This window comes from Acanthochromis polyacanthus, chromosome 12 (genome assembly GCF_021347895.1).
Source record: "Acanthochromis polyacanthus isolate Apoly-LR-REF ecotype Palm Island chromosome 12, KAUST_Apoly_ChrSc, whole genome shotgun sequence".
In the NCBI taxonomy this organism is placed as follows: domain Eukaryota; kingdom Metazoa; phylum Chordata; class Actinopteri; family Pomacentridae; genus Acanthochromis; species Acanthochromis polyacanthus.
In genome coordinates, this window is record NC_067124.1 from 2,776,984 (window position 1) to 2,792,345 (window position 15,362).

At 41.1% G+C, this 15,362-nt stretch overlaps 1 protein-coding gene across 2 annotated transcripts in view; it reads left to right on the top strand.

The window, feature by feature from the left end:
* LOC110951162 (skin secretory protein xP2-like) overlaps positions 1 to 15,362 on the top strand; it is a 110,873-nt gene that overhangs the window by 79,746 nt on the left and 15,765 nt on the right. Inside the window, exon 4 of one of the 2 annotated variants that reach the window (XM_051957177.1) lies at positions 7,397 to 7,451. The exons of the other annotated variant lie outside the window; for it this stretch is intronic. The gene's annotated coding sequence lies outside the window, so the exon portion shown is untranslated. Of the gene's footprint in view, positions 1 to 7,396; positions 7,452 to 15,362 lie in introns of those variants that run through there. 2 annotated transcript variants of the gene reach the window in all.

The following is a 15,362-nucleotide window of genomic DNA, read 5'->3' on the forward strand; positions in this document are numbered from 1 at the left end:
GGTGGAGAGTGAACCAAATCAGTGAATAAGTTACAATGAAACCAAAACAATGACCTGAAGGACACTGAAAAGGTTTGTAGAGAAGGAAAAAACTACAGTGTTACACAAAGCTTTGTGGGTTCATCATAATGAGAGACATATTTTTTCTCTCCAATTAGGAGACCATTATTAAAATAATTTATTCACAGAAACTATTAATTACAGAACAATTAAAATTCTTACATTAACTCCATTGTTATATGCCACTGCCTCTCTGTACTGTCCTACTTGTGTCACTTTTTATTAACTATTCATGATCAGCGGGCTGCACAGAGGCTGAGTGGTTAGCTCTGTCACCTTGCAGCTAGAAGATCCCTGGTTCACGCCCCCACCTTTCTGGGATCTTTCTGCATGTTCTCCCTGTACGTGTGTGGGTTTTCTTCAGGTTCTCCAGCTTCCTCCCATAGTCCAGAAACATACTGAGGTTAATTAATTATTCTAATTTTTGTATAGATGTGATTGTAAGTGTGATTGTTTGTGTCTATATGTAGTCCTGTGATAGACTGTTACCTGCCCAGGTGTCCCCTGTCTTCACCCTCAGTCAGCTGGGACAGACTCCAGCCCCCCCCCCCCCCATGAGGATTAAGCGGTGTAGATGATGGATGGATGGATGATCAACCTTTGCAATGCTTGTAATTTAAAGAGATAAGAGAGATTTATTGTCATGAACACATCTACATTTTTTTTCTCAGCATCTCTGTTCTTCTGCACTAAATGACTAAATGCAAAGCATGTGCAGTTGCAATCCACATGGAGGAATACAGCTTTTATGTGAGAGATAAGCAGGATTTTAGTAAGAAATCTGGAGGACAGACGGGAAGAGCAAACGCAGAGGATACAGAGAGAGCGTGATAGTGATTAAACTGATGACGATTACAGGTGAAAAACCCTTTTCAATTCAAGTAAGAGGATTCATTCACCGAGAACATTTGTTGAAGTGGATTTGGATGATTCAGCAACCCAAGATGAAAGAGGAACCAGCTGGGAGATGCTGCCTCATGTTCATCTTTATTCCACTGGAGGCAACATGAGTGTGAATCTGAGAAAACAACTCAGGAACACAGATGGATGGCTTCCCATTATGGGTCATTATAGCTTCCTGTAGGCCAAATATTGGCTAATGTGAGTGTGGAGTAGAACTGTGTGTTTTTATTGTGCTTATTATACCTTTTTAAGTGAATGATAAAAGCTGCTCAAGTGTTTTAATGCTCTTATTCATAATGTTATGATAAACCTGTGCTACAAATCATAATAAACTGGAATGGCCAGTATTATCTAACCACAAAATGACAGCAAGGACACAGTCATGTCTAAAATCCCAACTTAGAAGCTCTGTCACATCAAATAGACCCACTAGTGAGGAAGAGACAAGAGCAATAGAGGGAAAGAGGTTGGGAGATTTGCTCACCCTAGACGTTTTAATCTATTAGTCTGGGCTGCATGTCAGCTCCAGTTGAGGAAACACAACTTAGCAAGACTCCAATGTGTCCCACAGAGACCAGCGGTGCTCGACTGGTGCGTCCACATGAACACATCTGAATATGCGTGTTCTGGGTTTGAATGAGTTGTCTTCCACAACAACCTATCTGTATTCTGCTCACATCTGTGTGTGCAGCGGTGCACTGAATAGGCACCTACACCCCAGGCTGTGCCCAGGCTTACCGAGAGTGCAGCGGAGTGGATCCTATAAGCAATGCAGCTTCTGGGGGGACTCCCATGATGCTCCCACCCGTGCTCTTGGGACCACAGGTGGGAGCAATGCTGCCTCTATAAAGCAGATGGTGGCGATTGCTTTCTGCTGAAATGTCACACCAATATTCCTTGCGTAAAAGATTGGATTCCCCTGTATCTCTGAGAGCCACAGGGGGCTGATGCATCATTTGGAGGAGCTCATTACTCTTTCATGGACATTTCTCAGCACTCGAAACACACACACACACACCTATCATTGTGGGGACTTACCATTGACTCCCATTCATATCTAACTCCTAACCCTTACCCTAACCCTAACCTTAACCAAACCCTAACCAAAACAATGACTAACCCTAAAGAAACATTTTGCACTTTTACTTTTTTCAGTAACAACAACATGGCCAAGAAAACACTGTTTAAACTTGTGGGGACCGAAATGAGGTCCCCACAAGTGACATAGTTTTCGGTTTTCCTACAGTTGTGGGGGCATTTGGTCCCCACAATGTAGCAAAAGCTAAAACACACACACACACACACACACACACACACACACACACACACACACACACACACACACACACACACATACATACTTTGTTTTTCTATCATTGTGGGGACTTACCATTGACTCCCATTCATATCTAACCCCTAACCCTTACCCTAACCCTAACCTTAACCCAGACCAAAACAATGGCTAACCCTAAAGAAACGTTTTTGCACTTTTACTTTTTTTTCTCCTGAAGAAGTTGGAATAGCGAAACGTCGAGGCAGGTGGTCGTTTTTCTTTATTTCCTTCTACCCATCGACTTTTAACCGAACCCTGATTTAGGGGGTAAGAATGTCTCTGTTTGATTGTTGAATCTGCTTTTACATGCTTCCAGTGATCTTGTTGACTTGGACTTTTGAAAAGCTACAATTGTGGACTCAAGTTCTTTGTCATTGCTAGCCTCTGGTTGCTAAATGTTTGTGAAACCTTACCAAGGTGTGCAGAATTCCACTTGATTGTAGTTGAATTCTTACTTTGTTTTGAGCTTGGGTGGAGGAAATTGTCTTTTTCTTTTGTTAAGGTTGTCTTTTAAATGATATTTTTATCAAGGAATGTTTTAATTCTATGTCTTTTGAGAATTAAATGATGTGTTTTTAAGTTGATTATATTAAAGTTATTGTTACTTTTAAAGCTTATGAGGTTTTGTTAGTAGGAGGGACTTGACGAAGACAGTGGGCTGGAGATTAAGATGGACTCAAATAATTATGCCAAGCGGTATTTTAGGATGATACAGGGTTTTCATCATTCATATAGATTGAAAGAAACATCCGAGGAACAGCCGTTTCCTAAAGGTATTTGGAATAAGATCAAGAAGATGACCTCAGTTATTAAACCAGCAAATCCAAACCCAGAAACTGTGGAAAAAATACATCAGAATACCATCAATTGGATGAAAACTATTATGGACATTTTACATGAACATTATTATGATATGAAGTGTCATGAGACAATGCCTTTTATTGAACAAGACTTTGAAACGGCTTGCTGCTGGGCAAAGAGTCGGTACAAACACAAGCTAGCCCACTCTGTTTTAATGGAGGTTAAGCAGAACCTCAGTGAGGATTCATTACTTCCTACACCTTCCAATAATGACTCTTTTTTAAATTCACCAGTGGATGGTGGGGATTCTGGGCCCCAGGCTTCTTTGAAGCCTTGTGTTGCATTACCGGTTCCTCTCCCTCCTTCTGTCTCTCTGTCATCTCTGGGTCCTCGAGACTCATTTAGGTCGGGGGTGGTGCAGGACCAGGACCCAATTATTGGGGACCTACGGCCACCTTTACCATTGCCGGCATCTGGAGATCGGGTGGGGCACCACGGAGCATTAGCTCCGAGACCTCATCCTGTATTACGATCTGGAACCAGTAGACGACAACGAGAGATGCAAGCAGCCATCGAAAAGAGGAGGAGGAGACGGGGCCGGAGGAACCCGACGGACGCCGGCGACCCAGCCTTGGGCCTTCAACGGAGGGCCGATGTCCTATCGGGTTCATCGCGGACCCCATCACAACATCTGGAGGAACCGTTGGTGACTGAGGCGACGACGGGGACCCACCCGGGCCTGCAGCGAGAGGTCGACTCGACATCAAGCCTCCCACGGGCTCCTCTACGGGACCTGGGAGAACCGCGGAGGATCAACGGGATGGAGAGGACCCCGTCCGCCAGGGAGGAGAAGCCGGGCTCTGGACTTGTTCTGGCCCCAGACCAACAGCAGGGGACAGAACCCCATCTTACCCTTTCTCTGTCGGGGTTGGGACCCAATAAGGGCCCACTCATAAAAGATACTTTTATGAATCTTTACCACAGAACAATTCCTGGTTCTTCGATTAAGTCCCGCTCCTGATTAAAATAATTGTTTTTCTTTATATTTGGTTTTTATTTTTCACTGTGCACCCTAACCCTCACCCTTTCTTGTTTCCTAACCTTAACTAGTTGGAGCCTTTAGAAGGTTTAGATTGAAGTGAAAAATTGGTAGTGTAACGGTTTGAACCCTTACTTTTAGATGGAGAACTTCAGGTTCGAAACCCCAGGAGGATAGCTGAATTAATGATGGGTGACTGAGTCTTAAGATATTTGTCTTTTTTCCTTTTTTAACCCTAATCTTAATTATTTGGGTATCCTAACCCTAATTAGTTGGACCTTTTGAAAGGCTTATATCAGAACGAAACACCGATAGTGCAATGGTTTGAACCTCTACCTTTAGAGGAAGAACTGTAGGTTCGAAACCCCAGGAGGCTAGTTGATTTGGTGAGGAAGTTTGGGTCTTAAGATGTGTGTCTTTCCCATTTCTAACCCTAACTATTTGGGCTCCTTATATTAAAGTTAGAGTAAAACAGAGTATAGCTCACTGGTTTGAACCCTGACTCTCAAACTGAGGACCCTGGGTTCAAAACCAAACAAAGGTCATGTTGTTTTTTCTTAGGGTGCACAGATGATTCTTTCTTAATTTGCTTTTTCCTCTTCTTTTGTTTCTTTTTGTGTCGTCTGGGCTGGGAGAGGACTGGGCATAACAGGGGCAGGTCCCCACACCACTATTTGCCCCTTCTTTATGGAGGGGCAAGTGTTATCTGGGTTTGGTAGGCCCGTGCCCTTAAAAGATAAAGATCTAACCCTGAACCCCAACCCTAACCCAAACCTAACCTTAACCCAGACCAAAACAATGGCTAACCCTAAAGAAACGTTTTTGCACTTTTACTTTTTTCGGTAACAACAACATAGCCAAGAAAACACTGTTTAAACTTGTGGGGACCGGAATGAGGTCCCCACAAGTGACATTGTTTTCAATTTTCCTACAGTTGTGGGGACATTTGGTCCCCACAAGTATAGCCAGCACCTGACCACACACACACACACCTACACACACACACACACACACACACACACGTTTCTACTTCTATCTCAGTGAGGACACCCATAGGCGTAATGCATTTCCAAGAGCCTTACCCTAACCTTAACCATCACAACTGATTGCCTAAACTTAATCCTTACCCTAACCCTAACCAAACCTCAATTCATACCTGTTCTCTAAAAACAAGTCTTCACCCTCAAACATGGCTGTTTCAAAGTGAGGACCGGCCAAAATGTCCTCACTTTGTAAAAATGTTCTCACTTTGATAGTTAAATGCAGAAAATGGTACTCACCATGTAGCAAGTACACACACACACACACACACACACACACACACACACACACACACACGTTTGTACTTCTATCTTAGTGAGGACATCCATAAGCGTAATGCATTTACTAGGGCCTTACCCTAACCTTAACCATCACAACTGATTGCCTAACCCTAATCCTTACCCTAACCCTAACCAAACCTCAATTCATACCTGTTTTCTAAAAATGCAAAATGTCCTCACTTTGATAGTTAAATGCAGAAAATGGCCCTCACAATGTAGCAAGTACAAGAACACACACACACACACACACACACACACACACACACACACACACACACACACACACACACACACGAAGGCCTTTTCCCCCAATGCAGGAGAGAACTCTCACACATTCACTCAATAGGTCACCATTAATTTAGCTTCTCACAGTTGTGGAGATGGTGATGGATGGTTGATATTTCCTCGGAAAGAACACTCTGTTGTGGACGCCAGGAAAAGGCTTTACTCCATCAGTCAGCAAGGAATCGGATTTTCTTTAATCTCGAGGCATGAATCTTTTTGCTTCCGTCTGCTGGTGCCACTGGGCTCTAAACACAACAAAGAGAATGGCATCTGAGTGGGTGTGGAGTTAATGACATTCTGTCACTGCTGATATGATGTAGACTCCGCCAAGGACTCATCTCTCCCTTCAGACAAAAACAGAGGAAGCAAAGACAGAGAGAATGTGAGGTAAATTCCCTTGTCTTTGAAATTCTGTCTTTTCAAACACTGTCCTCTCTGACTCTCACACATATAAACACACAAAATAATTCCTGTTCTTCCTCTCTTCCCTTTTCTTTTTCAGCTTTTTCACTCAAATGAGCTAATTGAAATCAATGTCATAGATATAAAAGCAAAGTAATCCTTAATCTTTCATTGCAGGTTTTGGTACAAAGAGATAAAAGAAAATAACCATATTACTGTTGCTTTATTGTCCATAACACCACAATGTATTTGCAAATTCGGGATTTACTGCTGTCCACATCTTCTCCAGTTATGTGTAAAATCTAAGTCACCTCAAACACCATTTCCAATAACCTGTTAGAAACTGTTTACATCATATGGAACATCTCTGTTCTGCAGTGTTTGTGAGACATGCGTTCACCATGAAACTAATTATCCACCTCATGTGGTCTAATGTCATTATTTTCTCTTCTGTTCTCCTGGTGGCAGTGAAGAGGCAAAACAACTTCAGACAGAATGGGAATCCCTGTGGAGAAATGCAGGGTTCTCTTCACAGTCATTTCTTGCAGAACGGGAATATGTTTAATAAGTTTGCAATTACAACGACTATAGTGTTTTTGGTTTTTTTTAGGAAAACATACAGTGCACAGTGTAATCAAAATCGTATAGTTACATTAGTTGGTTCTTTAGCACACTGTCTTCTTGATAATACACTTCAAAAGACTGTTATTGGATTCCACCTGCCATAAAATGACTGGTATACTGGGCTATTAGCGGTTATCTACCCTCATGTTTTGGTGAATGCATTGCCAGAATAATTAGCACTAATGGAGGAAGAGCTGTTATGTTTCTGTCCATTTTCTATAAGTGCCTTATCCTGTAGGGCTGCAGGGACTGAAGCTTCTCTGAGCTGACACCCAAGAACACACAAACTCCACACACAAAGGCCCACCTTTATGCTTAACCTAATGAAAGTTGCAGTAAAAATTGCAGGGCATACATTATATGCAATATTGTTCTTCGTAAAAGTTATTGCATAATGCTTTGAAGACTGGGCTGTGACTATACAGTAACTGAGGCAGGACTGCTTTGGAACATACACCACTGTTCAAAGTTTGGGGTCACTTAGAAATGTTCTTAGTTTTGAAAGAAAAGAAGTTTTTTTCAAAGAAGATAGCATTAAATGAATCATATATTCAGAGAGACATTGTTAATGTGGTAAATGACTATTCTATCTGGAAACGGCTGATTTTTAATGGAATATCTCCATAGGGGTACAGAGGAACATTTCCAGCAACCATCACTCCTGTGTTCTAATGCTACATTGTGTTAGCTAATGGTGCTGAAAGGCTCATTGATGATTAGATAACCCTTGTGCAATTATGGTAGCACATGAATAAAAGCATGAGTTTTCATGGAAAACATGGAATTAACTGGGTGACCCCAGATTTTTGAATGGTAGTGTAAAAACTTTAGCTAAAATTAAGATAAAGACTCTAAATCTACAGCCACACAAGTGACTCAGTGGTGCTTTGACATGAACTAAAACCACTGCTTCTGCTCTCCAGCTTCCTAAATGAAGTCATGTCTCTTTTCCAACGGAATTAAACCCCAGTTTTGTCTTGATTATGCGTGACAACACTGTTTCCAATTCAAGGTTGCAACTTTAAATGTAATGTCAATGCTATGGCTAATTACAGAGCAGTAAAAGTGCTTATGAGAGTTTAATGGCAGAGTTTAATATGCATTGTTTTTTGCCTCTGAATCTGTGGTACACATAGTCCTTGATCAGCTGAAAAACAAGAAAAGGCTTTTAACCCTGGTGCTGCAACAGATTTGAAATCTGTAAGGTTTAATAACATCACCTTGCAATGGTGACAGAGGTTTAGATGTCACAACAAAGAACTGTACAGGAAAAACTAATTAAGCCCTGTATAATTAAAATAACAAAGTTGCTTTTAGTAAGGACAGAAATAGAGTTGTAATTAAACTGTAGAGGTTCTTCAATGCAAGAGTTCATGGTGCATTCTTAAACACCAGTGTTTCACTGCCAAATTATCTGTGACACCTTTTCTGCAGAATAATTACACAAACAAATGAAATGATCGCTCTCACATTATGGCTGTGGGATTGTTAATGCTCCTCTTCCTAGAGAATGTTGCTGAAACACTTTAAAGAAGAGGCTAATAGTGCTGGGAGTGATTATTCTGACAGCTTTTCTTTCCTGTCGTCACCTCACTTTTGCACTTTAAAAGTTTACATCTACTTTTAATTAGATAAAGGAGAGCACTATTCAATTAGTGTCATAAGAACTGTCAAGGTTCTTGGCAAACAACTTGTTAGTTTCTAATCGTATATTATAAGCTTGAAGTCTCAGAGTGTGGCCATGATCAAGATCTACACATCAATTCCAGCTGTTCTCTGCACATTTTGAAGGGTTCCTAAATGCAGTAATTACCATTTAAACATCAGGAAGAATCAAAACTAACTGCCAGGGATTCTTGTCTACAATCCTGATTAAACATAAATTAACCTGGTCGATGGTTTTGATAATTAGACACAAGTCAACTTGGAAAGCCAAGAGTTACTTTGGGAAGAAATCACCCCAGACAGATTTGTTTTCTTTGGCAATCAGTATTTAGAGTTCCTGAGACAGTGTGAGACAGGGAGCTGTATAAAAAAGCATCTATTAGTCAAGTCAGTAGGGCTGAATAAGTAGATGAATAATAACCAGCCTGTACAGTCCCTCCAGACTATGGAGTCATTAACAGGGGTCATAGTGAGTCACACTGTCAATGCTAATTTTCAGCTGAAGGGCGTTGGGAATAATTGGATCGCTATCGTGCAAGACGGAAACAATACCCACACTCCATGATCAATACAGACAATTACAAACTACCCCATGTTCTCTTTGCATGGAGGTAAGGAACAAGCTAAGATTAGTTCCATGTCAGCCAGACTCAAAGTGGCCACGCCACTATAGAATTGTAGGGATGAAAATGCCACCTACAGGAGAGTTTCCTGTATCAGTGGACTGTAAGAGGAGATTTATTAGAGTCTAACAGAATAAAATCAGTGTTTAGAGTTGATGTAGGGATCAAAGTAGCACCACTGATAAAAATCCACATCTTACGACCATGATAACACATTTTTTGTTAGATGGCATTGCTAAGACTTTTTGATCTGCACCAGAAATCAGCTCTGGGATGTCGCCTTTCCTTTTCCTTGTCTTTGACTTTTCATTTAGGTATTCAAAAGGACGTGTTGCTTTTGCAAAATCTGTCTGATATCAAAAGTAAGACCTGTTTGATATTTCATGAACTAATCTCAGCATCACTACTACGATTTAAAAGGTGGAAAAGCTGACATTTTGAAATACAGAAATGTTAAGGATAAGTAGTTTAATTTCATTGATTCCCATCATCCAGAGCAGGATAAAGCAGTTTGTTAACTTTCTTGTCAAGATGCCACTTGGAGTCACTTGATATGCAGACAGGGTCACTGGGGATTTCTAAAACTAAATAGCAACATTTGTTATATAGCTGTGAGTTATTTTTTCAGCTTCTTTCATGCCTTTGAAAACAGGGTACAAAAGTATAAAGTCATATTCAATTCACATGACAAGTTGACAACTCATTAATTCTGCAGCCAAGAGGATTTTTAATCTGAAAATGAGGTCATGGGCCAGAGAAGGTTATTAACTCTGTGAAGGTTGAAGCATGCGGACAGGGATTTATTAGAAGAGCTGTAAGAACCAAACAGACCGAAAACACACGTGTGGGAGTACATGCACTCAGAGTCAGACACTCACAGTCAGACACCCCTGAGTCCAGCGTACACACTCGCTGAGGGCTCATTAAGGCAGAAATGTGGAGCGGTTGATCACAGGGAGTCCATGCAGATCTAAAGCATTATCGACCTAAAAATGGCAGACTCTGTCACTGTTGTGCCGTGGCTATCGACACACTGTCTGCAGCTGGATGGATGTCTGCTCCCTGACTTTAATGGGTTGCTCTGGTATCCTCAGAAAATGCTTTTGGAGATTGATCAGTGGTTTCAGCTGTCTGCCTGGTCAGCCAGTCACGGCTTACAGATGAATTGCACAGGAAGTCACCGGATCAGTCACTGGTTGTCTAACACCGCCTCCACAAACCCTCCATAAACTCTAACCACAGGAACCACACAGGGAAATCTCCACCGCTGAGAATTTTCCACTGCTCTCAGAGTGGAATTAAGACCCAACTGTTGCAGTTTTATTTTTAACTGAACTGAAACAGAGGTCACATGATTATTAGCGGAACTAGAATAGGTGTTAATGTTCATTAAATACACTGAAACACTAATTGCTGCAGACTTGATAACTATTTGAACAGCTATGTCCTTATTTCAGATATGCCTTTTATAATATCCACATCATCTGTCTCAGCTCTGAGATCATTTATCTCAGAGGCAGAGCTCTCAGTTTAATTATTATACCTCATATGAAGTGTTCTGCATTTGTTCGGATACATTTGATAAAGGTGATATATATTCTAAATTTATAATAGTAACCTGTCAACAGTACAGATATAAAATGACTAGGTAAAATTGTATTAAAATGACCAATAATACCTTAGGGGGATTATGTAATGATGCAAACAAGGTGTTTAATTTTATTGTGACAGAAGACAACACTGACATCCTACCTGAAATTGACAGCAGTCAGGTACATTAACTCAATTATTACATTTAAAAACTTCTTTTTTACCAACTCCACTACAGCTAAATGCTGTTAATTTGTCCCAAATGTAAACATACAAATATATACTATCGTTCAAAAGTTTGGGGTTACTTAGAAATGTCCTTATTTTTGAAAGAAAAGCGTTTTTTTTTTCAATGAAGATAACATTAAATGAATGATAAATCCAGTGTAGACATTGTTAATGTGGTAAATGACTATTGTAACTGAAAACAGCTGATTTTAATGGAATATCTCCATAGGAGTACAGAGGAACATTTCCAGCAACCATCACTCCTGTGTTCTAATGCTCACATTGTGTTAGCTAATGGTGTTGAAAGGCTCATTGATGATTAGAAACCCTTGTGTAGTTATGTTAGCACATGGATAAAAGTGGGAGTTTTCATGGAAAACATGAATTGTCTGGTTGACCTCAAACTTTAGAACATTAGTGTAAGTAGGTGATAAATTTCAGGAAAAAATAAAGCAAATATCTTAGCAAAGTGTTGGGCCTCCATGTTCTACAGCTGCAGCCTCCTGGGGATTGTTGCCCCGAAATCTGTGGAACTCTTCTGGATGTATGGCTCACCAATCTCCCAAAAGATATTCCCTCATTTGGTGTCATGATGATGGTGGTGGAGAGATGTTCGACTGTGTTAAGATGGAATGACTGTGAAGGCAAAAGCATGTAATTTATATAATTTTCCTGCCCAGCAAACCAATCAGTGACCCTGCGGGTTTATTATCTAATTCTCATCTGTGTTATCATAAAGATAAAAGATGGCTGACTCTGCCTCGGCTGCTCGGGTTGCTCCTGCTTTTAAACGTTCTCGTTGAAGCCTGAGATCTATCACACCGCAGATGGAAGGGTGGTTGTAGAGGATGAACTGCTGAATTTCCTCTATGTTAAACTAAAGACAATGAATCAGGATGAGATTGTTATTCTGGCTTCAAATGCTTTTGACTCTGAGTGGATTGAGTCCTCTAAGAAGGCTCTCTTTGAGCTCTGTCCTTCAACACAAATAAAAAACGTCTTTCACAAAGGGGCACAGAAAGACGTAAATAACATCAAGAGTTGTCTCAAAGTTTTGAACGAGTGTGGCGAGACTGTGCCCAGATTCGTGTCATATTATTTGGATGATTTGCCTCCAGTGTCATTCAACAGTTTGGACGTTTCATGTTTACTAACAAAAATGGAGCAACTTAGCGCGGAGGTAGCCACCTTAAAACATACTGTAAAGCAACAAACTGACATTTGCACTGACCTTCGTATGGTTACTGAAAGTATTCGTGACAGAGTGAGTACTTTGGAGTATGGCCCTTCGGCAAAACAACTAATGTTGCTAATGCGGATGTATCGACAACAGTCACGGGCACGTATGTGAGTGAGTTCCTAAGGGACCAAGTCCCAGCTACTGAGGTGACTACAGCAGTTCCAGCCCATGAGGATGACCCGTCTCAGGTGAAATCTGCATCGGATTGGAATCTGCCTGTGCCACTGTCGCCAAAATGGAACCAGGTTGTGAGAAAAGGCCGACGTGTAACAACAGAGGAGGCTCCGGCTCGACCACCGCGCTGCTGCGGTTGGACTGGTGAAGCGACCCAAGACCACTAAGCCCATCGTTGGCACTGGGACTCGTTTGGTAACATCAGGACGGTCAGAACCAAGTTAGTGAGTGTGTTTGCTTCCAGATTTTCACCGGATTTGGATGAAGGTACTCTAACACATTATCTCAAGGAAAAACTTGCTCTTGAAGTTGCATGCACTAAGATAGATATTGGCGCACAATCGATTTAGCTCGTTTAAAGTTTTGTGCTGAATGTAAAGACGTGAACGAGATGTTTGACCCAGATCTTTGGCCAGAGGGTGCACTCGTGCGGAGATACTATGAGCCTCGCCGTGGATATGCCAGGCCTGAGCTTGGCACAGGAGATGATCGCGCGCGTAATGGCACCCATGGTGGTGGCACAACTAGTTGGAATCATGGATATACGAGTCTTGTCCTATAATTGTCGCGGTTTTGCCGGCTCGGAAACAGCGAGGGGGATCAAGCTCGTCGTTTGATTGTCGACAGTCTTTATTAAATTGTGACATACTCTGTTTGCAAGAGACTTTTTTAGCGCAACAACAGTTGCAGAAGCTGAACACTTTTTTTTTTTTGATACTTCACATTTTTATTTGAGTTTTTTTTTACATTAAAAATTAAAGAAATACATAAGCATCATGATGGCGAGTCTGGTACAGAAAACAGGACAAATGTGGTTCAATAAACAAAAACAAGAGAGTAACAGTCATGGTTGTCAATATCCATTATCCTAGAAAAAACAAACAAAAAAGGGCACATGATCAGGTCTGTCAATCCTTGAGTATCATTCAATATCAAACTGTGTCCATTTCTCCCACTTATTCGCAAACACACTCTCTCTCATTCTTAGCCGGTAGGTCATTCTTTTCATGTTCTAGATCTCTCTGATAAGATCCAACCATTGAGTTGTCATGGGTGGTTCAGCCTTGCACCAGTTTGTTGTAATTGCTTTTTTGCAAGTGACCAACAATATTTTAGTTAAATACCTATCTTTTCTGGAACATATTCATTTTAAACTTCCAAGGTACATAACCTTACACTCTTTAGGGAATTACAGATCCCAAAATTTTCCTTCATTATATTGTAAACACCTGTCCAGAAAGAATTTAGTTTATGGCACCCCAGAAAATGTGTGTAATGAGTGCTTCCTCTCTCACCACATAGCCTCCAGCATGTTATGCTGGATACCAGTTTGTCTACTCTTAAGTTTTGGTCAGGTTTTGCCACCCGAATTCCCTCCATGTTCTTGAGTTCGTAGTTGTGTGCTGTGTTTCGCACATATTATGCATTCCTCCAGGGTAATGTTTATATTCAGCTCCCTTTCCCACTTCTCTTTAATGTACTGAGTAGAAGCAGTTTCTGAGTCCTCAAACTTCGGTACAACACTGAGACTGCCTTGAGCTTTGTTCCACTATATGTCCTGTTCATACATCAAGTTACCATTTAAAGCTTTTGCGGTATGTATTTTCCCTTATATAATAGTCTCTTAGCTGAAGATATCTAAAATGATCCCTGTTTTCTAATCCATATCTCATTTTTAACTCCTGGAAGCTCATTACATTCCCATTCTTTATTACTGGTACAGATAGCTGTGAGCCCTTTCCTACCCCAGTCCTTGAAGTTGTGATCACTTAGGCTTGGTTTAAACCTGTCATCATATGCAAACCAACTTTAGCAATTTTATATCTCTCTCCAATTTGTGTTTGTTTGACCAAATCAAACCAGATATTCAATGTGTGTAGAGTTATTGGACTGATCATGTCCTGTAGTGATTGCATTATTTTGAATTACCAATCAAGGACTGGGTTGGAACATCTGCCACCGCCCTCTCAATGTCTTTCCACTTTGCAGAGTAGCTTTCAATCACACCACTTAACCACTGGCCTGAGTTGTGCTGCCCAGTAGTAGTTTTTCAAATTGGCAGTGCTCTACCTCCTTTATCCTTTCCCAGTTGTAGTGTACAATATTTATCCGTGGTTTTTTACCGTTTCATATAAACCTGAATCATTCTATCTCAGATTTTAAACTTTTCTTGTGGAATCTTGATAGGCAGACACTGAAAAAATATAGCAGCCTAGGGAAAATATTTCATTTTAATTATTTCGATTCTTGAATTAAAATCTAAAGGCAAGGTCGACCATGCTTTCTATGTCTCTACGATTTGGATGTGAATAGGGTCATAATTTAGCCCAGCCGCGCTAGACAACCCACAGCAACGAATTTAATTCTCTGCCAGGGTGGGTCTAGTTACCCTCCATAAGGCTCGAGGCTGGATTCTCCTAAAACTGGCCGGACCAATCACCATGAAGTGTAGAGTCAGAAGGCGGGCATAACTAAGTGACGACAGAGGCGTGACGATTCTGACAGAAACAACCGGCGCACAATAAACAGTTATCTTTGGACTTGGCTTTGGCCACAGCCCTTAAAGATTTGAAGCTAAAATTCAACTTGAAAGACAAACAAAGGACGGCACTGAAGTGTTTCATTGAGAAGAAAGACGTATTTGGACTTATACCGACGGAATATGGCAAATCCTTAATATACCAGTTGGCTCCGCGGCTCCGCTGGTTGGGAAGCTAATGGGACTTAGCCACAATCCGCCGGTGCTCTCGGAACTCCGTCAGCCTATTCGTTGCGTTGATTGGTTGTATACCTACCCAATTGCTGCAGAGGGATTTGATAGACAACCTTTTAGCCCGCCTCCCTCCCTGTCGAGCTTCCCTAGACTCTTGTGCCGTCAGAAACATGGGTGTAGCATGGCTAGGCTAGTCATAATTTGCTTTGTAGAGGTGAGTAAGCTGTTTTGTAAGAGTCACACCGAGATATTTAATCTTTTTTGATTGCCATGTTAATTGGTATGTATCCTTGGTTTGTGGGAAAGGAGTATAATTAAAGGTCAAGATCTGTGTTTCATTTACATTTATTTTGTATCTGA